Below are 12461 nucleotides of genomic sequence, written 5' to 3'. Positions count from 1 at the left end.
CACAGTGACAGCTCACAAGGGCCCTTTCAGAAAGGAGCAAGAAGCAGCTGCAGGGTCCCTGGGGCCTCTGGAATTAGCTTGCTACCCCTCCCCCACTGCTCAGAATCCCCAAAGCAGGGGGGAGAGAAAATGTTCCAAGTGCTCTTTTGTGCCCTTGCACACAGCTGAGCACAGACACCTCCAAATGGCCCCTCTCCATGGAGAGCTTCCTGGGGAGCAGCCAAGAAGAAGGAAGTGGTTTCCTGTTGCCTTGGGGGAAAGGCCTGCACTGGAGAATGAGGGTATCAATCCCACTACCTCTTGCATGCTAAGCAAGCGCTCTAACATTTGAGCTAAATCCCCTCTGGGCAAGGTAACGTTCTGCCCCAGCCACCTCATTGTTGAGTCCATATGTCCCTGCGGCTCCCCTGACTCCTTTCCTAAGATGACACTTGTAAAACCAGTTCCAACCAGCTGGCTGAGCGGTTTCAACATTGGTGATAATAACATCATCATGACGGTTTCAAGCTCCAGGTGAGCCTTTGGGGCATCTTGACTAAGTGGCCTGGCTGCTCTGGATGGGGAGGTTCCATCATGCACAGGGAGTTGTGCAGGTCCAGCCTTGTGGGAGGGCTCTATGGGAATCCCTGCCTGCATCACAATGCCACTGCCTGGGGGTGCTGGTGGTGCTTTCTAACAGCTCTGGCTAGTAAACACACCCAGATCGGGCACTCCAAAAACAGCTCTAGAAATAAATCACTCACATGGCCAGTAATGAAAAGCATAAAAATATGCCCCAGAGCCCCAATGTGAACCCCTCCTCCAACAGACACTGACTGTCCATGATCTCCTCTGCAGCTGCTCTCAGAAATGAAGCATCTGCCAAAGCACCACATGCTACAGACCTCTGCAGCTCACAGAGCCACCCATGTTGCATGTATATCACCTGCCCATGTAGATCAGTGAAACTCTGAGCCCAGGGAGGTGACACAGCTAGTGGAACCTGTTCAGAGGACACCAGGCACTGCAAAGCCAGGCTGCCAGGCACCAGCAGCCCCAGGCAGTGGCATTGTGATGCAGGCAGGGATCCCCACACAGCCCTCCCACAAGGCTGGCACTGCACAGCTCCCTGTGCGTGATGGAACCTCCCTGTCCACAGTAGCCAGGCCACTTCGTCAAGATGGCCCAAGGTGTCACATAGAGCTTGAAACCATCTCCTTGGCATTATTAGCAGCACTGTCTGAACAGCTCAGCCAGCCAGCTGGTAGGAACTGGGCTAACAAGGATCATCTTAGGAAAGGAGCCAGGGGAGTGAGAGGGACATAAGGAGTCAGCAATGAGGTGGCTGGGGCAGAACACTTTTTTTTCCAGAGGGGAATTCCCTCAAATGGTAAAGCACTTCCTTCGCATATAAAGGGTTGTGGGATCGATACCCACATTTTCCAATGAAACTGATGTTGTTGTAACTTCCTGCCCAAGTTGAGCTGCAAAAAAAGCAAACATGATTCTGGGATGCATTAGCAGGTGTGTTGTGAACAAGGCACGAGAAATCATGAAAGAGGACATGAGCCCCAAAACCATCAGGATCAGCTATTAGACAATGGTAGAACAAGGGCTTGTCTGGGATTTGAACCCAGGACCTCTCCCACCCAAAGGGAGAATCATACCCCTAGACCAACAAGCCCTTCTTGAGAAGGAAGCACTGGGCTTTCCACAGAATCAGGTTTCAATAAACCCCCAGTGCTCTGGTAAATCCTACACTTAACTTTACCTTTCCAAGGTCATTCTACCGCTCTACTCTGTGCTGGTTAGACCTCAGCTGGAATATTGTGTCCAGTTCTGGGCACCCCAATTCAAGAAAGATGTGGAGCAATTAGAGAAGGTCCAGAGAAGAGCAACTAGAATGATGAAAGGTCTGGAGAACATGACTTTTGAAGAAAGGCTGAAAGAATTGGGCTTGTTTAGCTTGGAAAAAAGAAGATTGAGGGGGGACATGATAGCGGTTTTCAGATATCTTAAAGGATGTCATAAGGAGGAGGGAGAAAACTTGTTCTTCTTGGCCTCTGAGGAGAGAACAAGAGGCAATGGACTTAAGCTGCAGCAAGGGAAGTTTAGGTTGGACATTAGGAAAAAGTTCCTAACCGTCAGGGTGGTCAAGTACTGGAATAAGTTGCCAAGGGAGGTTGTGGAATCTCCCTCGCTGGAGATATTTAAGAACAGATTAGATAGATGTCTATCAGGGATGGTGTAGATAGTGGTCGGTCCTGCCGTCGGGGCAGGGAACTGGACTCAATGGCCTCTCGAGGCCCCTTCCGGTCCTAGTGTTCTATGTTTCTATGATTCTATGAAAAGCTCTGCAAAGACATAGGCCAAGTCATCCCTCCAACCCACCCCATATGCTGTGGCCTGAAGCAGCTCCCGTCATTTCCTCCCACACAAATTACAAAAATTGCTGCTGGGCACATTCTGATGGGAACCCTGACAGAAATCTGGGGCGGGCGTGGGACCCTGCAGCCTGTGGTCTGCTGGATTGCTCGTGAGCTTGCTCAAACCTGAGTAATTTTACCATGTGTCCTGCATGCAGCAAATGGAAATAAGGTCATGCAAGGGAAAGTGCTGCCTTGCATTGTGTAAGAGACCCCTTGTGGAGAACTCGACCTTGCGTCTTCTAACAGTGTAGGAACCTCTCCAGCTGTAGCAGGGCTGGGTACAGGCACCTGACTGATTCTCACTACCTCGACAATCGCACATCTACATCCTTAGCTGTGCAGAGTTTTGCCCTCTGCTTTAGTGCCAAAATTAACAAGCCATAGAACTCTACAGGAAAATCCTGACCTCCAACCACACGCTCTTCCAGTCTTTCATGCACTTTCTCCATCCTGTACACACAGCACAACTGAGAGCAGTGGAATATGGATCATGATTGCAGTGGCTCCTCCCTCAAGGCACAGTGCCCATATCCTGGCAGAGAACTCCCCATGCAGAGATGGGCCAGGGATGGCTCAGCCCCAGTCTAGCCAGTCTTGGCACAGGGAAGGGCCAGGGCAGAGCTGTTAATTTTACCCCTCCTAGGGTTGGACATACCCCACTTCGAGACCATCCCCAGTTCAAATCAAGGGGGCCTAGTAAAACGGAATCCAAAGGAGAATCAATGTCACATTTCCACTTTCCCCGACCTACCCAGATCCTGCATAACCAAGAATTGCCTCAGCACGGCTCTCAGGTGTGTTCACCTGTCACAGCCCACTGGAAGCCTCTCAGCATCAGTGGCTCGTCAAAGTGCAGCTACCTCTGCGGCTTGCTGCCCTTCTTGAGAGATTGCAGCTCACACTATTGTTTTCTTTTAACAAGTGTTTTCTAGAAGCTGAGTGCTTGGGGGGCCATCCAGAAGAAATTCAAATGCAGCCCAGCTGATAAACAGAGCACCCGCAGCTGGCAGGGTGTGTGTTTACTGGTGGTGCCCACACGCACATGCCTTGGTGTACGTTCAATTTATTCTGCACATGGAAAGATGAAATTAAAAGGAACGCTGCTCTCAGACGCTTGTACACCTGTGGGAGTGTGGGTCATTTCTTAGAGGGCTCATTCCCTCCCCCACATTCTGCTATCTCTGCTCATGGCTTCTCACCCGCAGGCTGCTCTCAACATGCTCCCCAAGTGCCAGGCCTTAGGGCATGGTGGAGATGGGATCCTGAGTGTTGCTGTCCATCCTGGCTGGGTGCAGACAGACATGGGGAGTTCCAGCTCCATCCAGGAAGGTGCCTCACTGGGAGAGGCCAGTGGTAGGCAAGTGTTAGGAACAGATGTTCATTGTTGGGGGTAATGGCCGTGCTGGAACCCGTCCTACCCTCCACCTCCGCCCTGCACGGAGGGATCGTGTGCCACTTACATGCCCTCAGGGATTCAGTGCTGTGCCCTGGGCTTCCAACCTCCTGCTGCCGCTTGCTTGGTTCCTCAAGCTGCTGGCATCCCAGAGTGAAGGTGAGCAGAGCTGCTGCTGTGAGGAGCTGGAGAGGGGGATCTGGTCGTCATGCGCACCAGCTCGCAGGTACTTCCATGGGTGTCATATCTGTGATCTCCATCCAGTGTCCTCATGTACCCAAAAACCCAAATCTCAGCCAGGACCCTGGATCCCTTCTACACCCCACTCCCTACCCAGAGCCTAAACAAACTCCAGCACCCCACCTCAGAGCCTGGACCCCCATCCTCACACCCACCCACAGTCCTGAGATCCTTCCACACCCAGAGCTCCCTTCCGGCAGCCCGAATCTCTGATGTCTGGCACCTCCCTAAAGCCCAAACTCCAAGCCAGAGCCCTCACACTTCTGTACCCCAACCCTCTGTCCCAGCCCAGAGCCCTTCCCCCACTCTGACCCCTTGGCCCCCTCCCACCACATGAATTGTGTTATGTGCACCAGGGTGAAGGGGAGGAGTCACACGTCAGCTGCGTGTTGCACCCCCTCACCTCGACACACATAAGAAAATTCATGCCACTCGGGTGTGGGACAATTCAAGGGAATGCCAGCTGGACCCTGCCTGTGGGCCCCTGGTGTCCTGAGTCAGTCCCAGGGCAGGCTCCCCCCTAACTCTGCTTCCCCCCGCAGGCTCTACTGACGGCGGAGGCGAGTGTCCGAGGGATGCTGCACGTGCTCTCCACGCTCTGCGAGAAGGACAATGGGGCCTTTGGGAACTGGGAAGGGGAAGTTCTTCCCTGGTGAGACGCTCCCAGCCCTGCTCCAGGAGCTCTGGGCCAGGCTGTTCCAGTGACCCTGCTGTCAGCTGTGCCTGTGTCCTCAATAAACCCACTGAGCTAACGCAGCAGCACTGCCTGAGCCGGGCCTGCTCTGTCCTGTCCTGGGAGACACTGGCTGCGCCTGGGTGGAGCTGCCATGTGACCATTGGTTCCTCCCCGCACAGCCAAAGCGCAGAGCTGGCCTGTGAAGGAGGAGCTTTGGGTGGGTGGCTGTCTGGGAGGGGGTGGCTGAGGGTGGCAGCCGGGGTGAGGAGGACACCCAGGACCTCACTGTTGCAGAGAAGAGGGCCCAGGGAGAGCCCACGTGCAATGATACCACCTTTCCTGGACTCATGCAGTGTGTTGAATTAGCTGCGCCGAGATTTCCCAGCCAACACTCCCTAACCTGGGCCGAGAAGCCCCTGTCCCCAAGGCAGGCAGGGGTCACTGGGATAGGGTGGCCAGGAACCTCTCCATGCACTGGATCTCTCTCTCTCTTCATGTGTCTGGAAGACAGGAGGATACTCTGGGCACAGCTGAGAGAGCCAAAACAGGGCAAATTGCTTCAAACTGGGTGTAGAGGTTGGGTCAGGCATGTGCGCCCCCTCTGGGGTGGAGCAGGTCACAAGACCTCTCCAAACCAAGGCACTGCCTGGTTCTGGGCAGACAGCAGTCTCCATGGGCCCCAGTCCCATTTAACAGGGCTGCAGGTGGGCAGTCAAGTTAGAAGCCCCAGCCCAAGGGCAGTCCCTTAGTCAGACTCAGCTTCTACACAACCAGTCTGTGGAGAAGCCCTGGGCCTGGGGCAGGGCTGCGCAGCCTTTAATCAGCCTCAGCAGCTTGTTCGCAGGGCGGGGCAGTCCAAACAATATAAGAGCCCTGGGCCAGGGGCAGGGCGGAGCGGTTCACACAGTTTGCCAGTGGGTTTTCCCTGAGGCAGGGTACAGCACCAAGCACACCACCAAGGCACTCTGGGTTGGGAGAGGCAAAGGAGATGGGGAGGGGGCACAGGCACACCAGCTCTGGTCAGTGGGGATCCCCCAAAACACATCGACATGGGCTCTGATGGGGCGTTTCCCCCGGCTGCTTCCTACCTCCACCTCCCTTGTCTCAAGGTCCCACGCCGTGTTATCTGGGAGGTTGGGCAGTTCTATGTCTTCTGGGTAAGTCGCCGCCATCAGGTCTGGAAAGTCGGGCATGCCTACGTCTTTGGGCTAGTGCAGTGACAGCAGAGCTGTAGGCTCAGGCTGGTCCTGGACCCCTGGGTCGGTCTGGGATGCACAGGTAGCTGGCAGCCAGCAGATCAGGACCTTCCCTGGAGTGACTTCATAGAGGGGCAGAGAGCTCAGGTCAGTCCAGGACCTCTGAGTAGCAGGTAAGCAGGAGGGTCGTCTCCACCTCTGGGGTCATGTCAAAGCAGCAGGTGGGCCCTTCTGGCCAATCTGCCACCTGGGTGTATGGTCTTTGTCTCCTGATTCCAGGACCTCAGCCAGGCTCCTCTGCTTGGCGTAGAGGCCACCCTTTTAATGAGCCCTGGGTCCTGCCATCAGCATGTCCTGTCTCCTGTGTCAGTCTCTGTGGGGCTGGGCCCAGGTGTTCTGGGCTCACCCACTGAGGCCTCCAGCAGGCGTCCCCTTCTTCTGGGGATGGGGGTGCAACACCCCTTTGCTACACAGGGCTGCTTACAGCCCAGCACTGGGTGTTCTCCCCACATGGCACCAAATCAGTCACAAAGAGCACATCTGTTGCCAGCCTGGCCAGCAAGAAGTCACACAAGCAGTTTTCTTGCACACCCAGCTTCCTTTGTGCCACAGCCCGTATCCTCCTCACCCAGACGTAAACCAATCTCCCCAAATCCACCCAGGTTCTTCCAGTTCCAAAGGACCTGCCACAACCCCAGGTCAAGGTACCCAGAAGATCTTACCCAAAAGAGCCCACTGGGCCAATCCTTTTGCATTTATTAATAAGAAGAAAGACGAGGTGGAGGGTAAAATTCCCAAAACAATAAATTGCAGACCCCAGTCGCAAAGTTTTTGATGCAGACTTGCAGCAGAAGTGGGGCAGGCTGGTATCTTCAAAGTCTCTACAGCTGGCAGAGAACCATTTTCATCCCTTGACCACTGGGTTATGGGCACAGCACACTTCTGCTACTCCACACCACTCAGCTGTGAAGGCTTTACCCAGCATGCAGTCTGGTGAGTATCCTGCACTGACGCTGGCAGAGGGCGAGTGTTCTGCTGGCGAGTGGCTTTGCAGCCATGTGGTGGTCCTGTGGCTGTTAAATGGAAAGATTGGTGATTCAAGCGCACCCAGGAATGGTGCTGTTAAGAGTCTGCTACTGACTTCCTTTGTGTGAGTTTCTTTATTACTGGAAGCAGCCTTCCCTCTCAGCTTCTTAACCAAAAGAGCAGACTGTGCCAATACTGCACAATCTAAATTCAAAAGCTTTCTTCAGAAATAAGAAAGTGAGAAAATGTTGACAGTCAAATGGTGAGAGCCATCAAATTACAGAGCCCAATTGCAAAGATTTGGTGCAGGCTTGAAGAGCTGCAGAGTAAACTGCCAGCTGGCTAAAACAAGACTCTAACCACCTCCTCCTCCTCCTCTCTGAGCGTGGCTCAGAAGGCCTTTTGGGCTCACTTCTTATCAGAGAGGTTCCACAAGAGAGGAATTGGAATGAAGACCAAAGTGGAGGCGCCCACCTGCACTCTGGGGGCTCTTGGTCCCACAGGGGAGTGCATCAGGCTGAAGATATCAGTTTCCTAAACTTGGCCAGAAAAATCACATGAATATCTGAGAGGTGTCAGGCAAAAGGAGTAGCATTGTCCCCTCAGTGGTGTAACATGGAAGATTCCTCACCTTCCTCCCCACATTCAATTCCAGGGCACGGAGAAAAGGTTTCTGCAGAACTATCTAGAATAACAGCTTCTGTACTGCTTCCATCCAGTGGTCTGGCCATTGTGGGAGGGCAGCAGCCAATGAGGCTCAACCTCTGCAGCCCTCATCCCTTCCTTTGTCAGCCACCAGAGAACCAAGGCCACATCCGTGTTCCCTCAGACATTGCCCATCCTCGGGTTGGAGGAATTTCCTTTGGGGCGGAATGAATTTTTCATGGGTGGCACCAATGGTGCTGTCGTGTAGATTTGCTGCATGGGTACAAATAAATATCTTTGTTGTAAATACACATTTGGAACAGCTCATAGGTAGGGAAGACAATCAGATTTAAGCAGCTGATAACTGACAAGGAGCAATGAGTCTGATGATTATTTCATATGACGTCATTCTAAAAAGAATATTAACACCCCAATTCAGAACCTCTGCTTAATCACCTTGCATATAGCCAGGGGAATTAGCTCAAATGGTAGAGTGCTTACTTCACATGCAAGAGATAGTGGGATCGATACCCACATTCTCCAATGACAACTTTATTCTCCACACTTTTCTTCCAAGGTAATGTGAGAGCAGTGCCTCCTTCACAGTTATCCCCCAGAAAGCTCTCAATGTACAGGGGGGATCTGTAGGTCCCTGTGCTGAGCTGTGTGCAAGGGCTCATGAGAGCCCTTTGAACATCTCCTCTTCCACCTGGTGGGAACAGACACACGTTTGATGTGGAGGCTGGATTTGAAAGAGGAGGCCGTGGCCATGGACTGCCTCGGCTGAGAGAAAGTGGTGATGCGCACGTGAGCCATTTACCTCATGTGGAGATACCTCAGGAGCAGGTGGGAGTGAGTTGCAGGTGAATCATTTTGGTGGGCAGGTTTAGTGCTGCATACGCAGAGGTTCTGGGGTTGGGGTGACAGCTGTGGGCTCTGCTCCTGTGGGCTCTGTGTCTGTGGGTAGGAGAGCAGACAGGGCAGCTGCTGGTCTAAGGCCCTGTGCTCTGGGTGAGCTGGGAGCAGCTGAGCTCAGGAGCAGGCAGCAGACTGGGGTCCCTGCGTTGGAAGCACGTTGCAGCAGGTGGTGATGCTGTTACCCCTCTGCCAGGGAACATGGGCCTTGTTAGTGTCGTTCTCAGGGCAGTGGGGGTAGGAGATAGGCAGGGTCTGAGGCAACACCCGGCAGGGGCCTAGGACAGCGGGTGAGGGGCAGCAGGGTCTGAGGGAATTCCTAGCCAGGGCTCAGGGCAGTGGGGAATGGGAGACACAGACTGGGGCGGGGGGGGGAGGAGCCAGGTTGGGGCTCAGGATGGTGGGGGGAGGGGGTTTGGGAATGCGCAGGTGGGATGCTGAGCTGTGCGGGAGGGACAGCGATCTCACTGCAGGGGCAATACTGTCCTTGCAACTGCCAGTTTCGATGTCTCGTCAATACCCACATTCTCCAATGACAAATTTATTCTCCACACTTTTCTTCCAAGGTAATGTGAGAGCAGCGCCTCCTTCACAGTTACCCCCCAGAAAGCTCTCAATGTACAGGGGGGATCTGTAGGTCTCTGAGCTGAGCTGTGTGCAAGGGCTCATGAGAGCCCTTTGAGCATCTCCTCTCCCACCTGGTGGGAACAGACACACGTTTGATGTGGAGGCTGGATATGAAAGAGGAGGCCGTGGCCATGGACTGCGTCTGCTGAGAGAAAGTGGTGATGCACAAGTGAGCCATTTACCTCATGTGGAGATACCTCGGGAGCAGGTGTGAGTGAGTTGCAGGTGAATCATTTTGGTGGGCAGGTTTAGTGCTGCATACGCAGAGGTTCTGGGGTTGGGGTGACAGCTGTGGGCTCTGCTCCTGTGGGCTCTGTGTCTGTGGGTAGGAGAGCAGACAGGGCAGCTGCTGGTCTAAGGCCCTGTGCTCTGGGAGAGCTGGGAGCAGCTGAGCTCAGGAGCAGGCAGCAGACTGGGGTCCCTGCGTTGGAAGCACGTTGCAGCAGGTGGTGATGCTGTGACCCCTCTGGCAGGGAACATGGGCCTTGTTAGTGTCGTTCTTAGGGCAGTGGGGGTAGGGGAGAGGCAGGGTCTGAGGCAACACCCGGCAGGGGCCTAGGACAGCGGGTGAGGGGCAGCAGGGTCTGAGGGAATTCCTAGCCAGGGCTCAGGGCAGTGGGGAATGGGAGAGACAGACTGGGGCGGGGGGGGGAGGAGCCAGGTTGGGGCTCAGGATGGTGGGGGGAGGGGGTTTGGGAATGCGCAGGTGGGATGCTGAGCTGTGGGGGAGGGACAGCGATCTCACTGCAGGGGTAATACTGTCCTTGCAACTGCCAGTTGCTCCTTCCTGAAAGCACCTCGGAGAACCCTGCTCCTCTGTGGGTTGGCTGGTTTGTTTGGTTAACACTAAGCCCTTTGCTACCTCCTAGACAGTTTCAGGGTGCTGGTCTGTTCCCCTTTGCTTAACTGCTAGAGACAGCAAGGTCCAAAGATCAAGGAAAGGCGTTGAGTGGCTTGTAGGGAGCAGGCCAGAGTCCTGCTGAGAGGAGCTGGCAGGATGCAGATGCTTTGCTGGGTGTGGGGGAGGCTCTGCCCTGTATTCCCCTCACTCAGTTACCATTCCAGATCTCCTGTCCCTGGGATGCTGGTAAGTGACAACCTGACTTGCAGTGCTGGGTGTCTTCTGAGCAGCTGCTGCTCTGCCTGTCACAGCCCTGGGTTCATAAGGGGGTTCTACACAGCAAAGCTATTTCAAAATAACTATCTCAGCGTCTACACAAGGCAACCGCTGCTTTGAAATAATTCAGAAATAAATCGGGGTTGGCTTATTTTGAAAGGCGTAAACCTCCTTGTACGAGTAAGAGCAGCTCTTGGGAACAGGGGCTGCTAAGACAGGGACTGGAGCCTATTTTGAAATCAACCATAGCGTGTCCAATGGCTGCATCTGAAATAGGCTTCCTGTGTGTATACGCTGTATTTGGAAATCTTGATCTCGCCACTCACTGGTGCTGCAGCTCTCCCCAACACTTCCTACACCTCCCACAATATCGACACAACAAATTAAGGCTGACAAAATTGACCTCAGCGCGGAGCCAGTGCAGTCGGTAGAACAGGTCTCTTTTTCATGTACAGCTGCACTGCACATTTCAAGAGAGTTTTCTGTGGCAGATGGCCTGGTAGTCCTGCGCCAGAGAAAAAGGCATTAGTGGCTCACAGACTGTTGCGCTTTCCAGCTCTGGGCCAAGGGAGCTGGAAGGAGAATCCTGATTCATTTACTGTGCGGTTCCATTGGGGATTGCAGAACCTTAAGCTGTTGTTTTCCTGCCTTCAATATGCCCAGTACCAGCTGGATCAGACTCGACCTTCCCCACAGGGACGTCTGCCATCCAGCGCAGTTAGTGGTGGGGAAGGAGAACACGTCAAAGAGGCTTCTCCTCACGCTCATCTTCCTGACCCTGAATTCTCTCCCCAGCCTCCAGGGCAGAGCTCTCAAGAAAAAGACTCCCTGCAGCAAAGCCCTGGGGGGACTCTGAGATGGCCCCTGTCCTGCAGCCTGTCCCACCTGGTCATTGTTCTGCACTGTCTGTGAGGTCACCACTTCCCACCTCCTTTAACCAATCAGCGACTGCTCTGCAAAAGGTCCTTGTGATGTCACTGCCACACCCACCCCTGCTCTGCAGGGCTCATGTCCTGCCCCCAGCAGCCCCTTGGGTGAACACACCCGAAGGCTCTGGAACAAAAGAGGTACATAAAAAAGAACCCAAATAATCTGTCTGTCTCTCTGTCTGTCTGACTGTCCGTCTGTGTCTCTCTTCAAAATGTTCTGCCCTGCAGGGATCTTTCTCATAGTTCTGGAATTGTTTCCTTGAATTCTGGGGCCCAGAGGTGTGTCACTGTGCAGAGAAGGGCACAACTCTGTCCCAGTACATAAAGGGAGAGGGACATGGATGGTTCTTAGCCAGGAGAGTGAGAGAGGGGAGCTCATACGCTGGGTGTCCCTAGTCTCTGTGTGCCAGAGGTGTGTGGTGCAATGGAAAGCGGTCTGGCCTTCTAAGCTATGTGCAGAGGTTGGTGTCTGGTGTTTGCCACAAAGCAGAGTGGTTACCCTCGACTTCCTTTTCTGCAATGTCCCAGTTTCCCTGTGCTACATCTCTGGGGACTCCATACTGCCCACCATTAGATGCAACGCACTTCTGCTTAACACCAACTTCCACATCCTGAGACCTTTAATCTCTCTCAAGGTCACATCCCTTAGTGCCAGGTCGCAACCCTCACACACCAGGGTGGAAGCACCTGCTCCTGATGGGAGGCTCCATGTCACAGCACTACTGCTTTGGGATTTCCTAGACACTTCTTCCACCCAGCTCCCAAAGATCTCAGTTCAGCTCCGGTCGTGTCATTGACATGTCTTTTTTTGCCAACGTTCACACAGGCCCGTGTTTCCCAGCTGGTGTTCCGCAAAGTGACTGCCCTTCCCCAGGAGCCTCTGTGTTACCAGCTTCCATCTCTGACTTATAGCTCCATCTGCTCCTGCTAGCAATGAATCTCTCCTCCCTGCCTTTTCCTGCAGGTACAGCCAGAGCAATGGGGGGCGGATACCCTGGCACAGTTACCTTTTGGTTTCATTCATTCTGAGGATTGTAATTTGTTCCGGTCTCTGAATGTGTTTTGTGGCTCTGAGTGTTCAGTTCTTGATCTTCGATCTTTTTCATGGCCAATCTGAGCAGCAGGAAACATGTCAGGCTGCTGTTCCAGGTAAGAAACCCCTCATCCTCCAGACTCTGGCCTGTCTGGGAGTCCCAGGGTTAACTCATAAATGAGCCTTTTGGGGCAGAAGTCACTCCAGGGACCTCTCATCCTTTCATTCTCAAGGCAAGTTGTCACGATCATGAGGG

The 12461-nt window shown here is 53.8% G+C and overlaps 1 non-coding gene across 1 annotated transcript; it reads right to left on the bottom strand.

Moving 5' to 3' along the window:
* Positions 1-1591: 1591 nt before the first annotated feature.
* Positions 1592-1663, bottom strand: TRNAP-UGG (transfer RNA proline (anticodon UGG)). Its single transcript has one exon. It is a non-coding gene; the product is annotated as a tRNA-Pro (tRNA).
* Between the last annotated feature and the right edge of the window lie 10798 nt (positions 1664-12461).

This window comes from Carettochelys insculpta, chromosome 33 (genome assembly GCF_033958435.1).
Source record: "Carettochelys insculpta isolate YL-2023 chromosome 33, ASM3395843v1, whole genome shotgun sequence".
Classification (NCBI taxonomy): Eukaryota; Metazoa; Chordata; order Testudines; family Carettochelyidae; genus Carettochelys; species Carettochelys insculpta.
The sequence above is the reverse complement of the archived record's forward strand: the minus strand, read 5'-3'. Positions and strand labels throughout refer to the sequence as shown.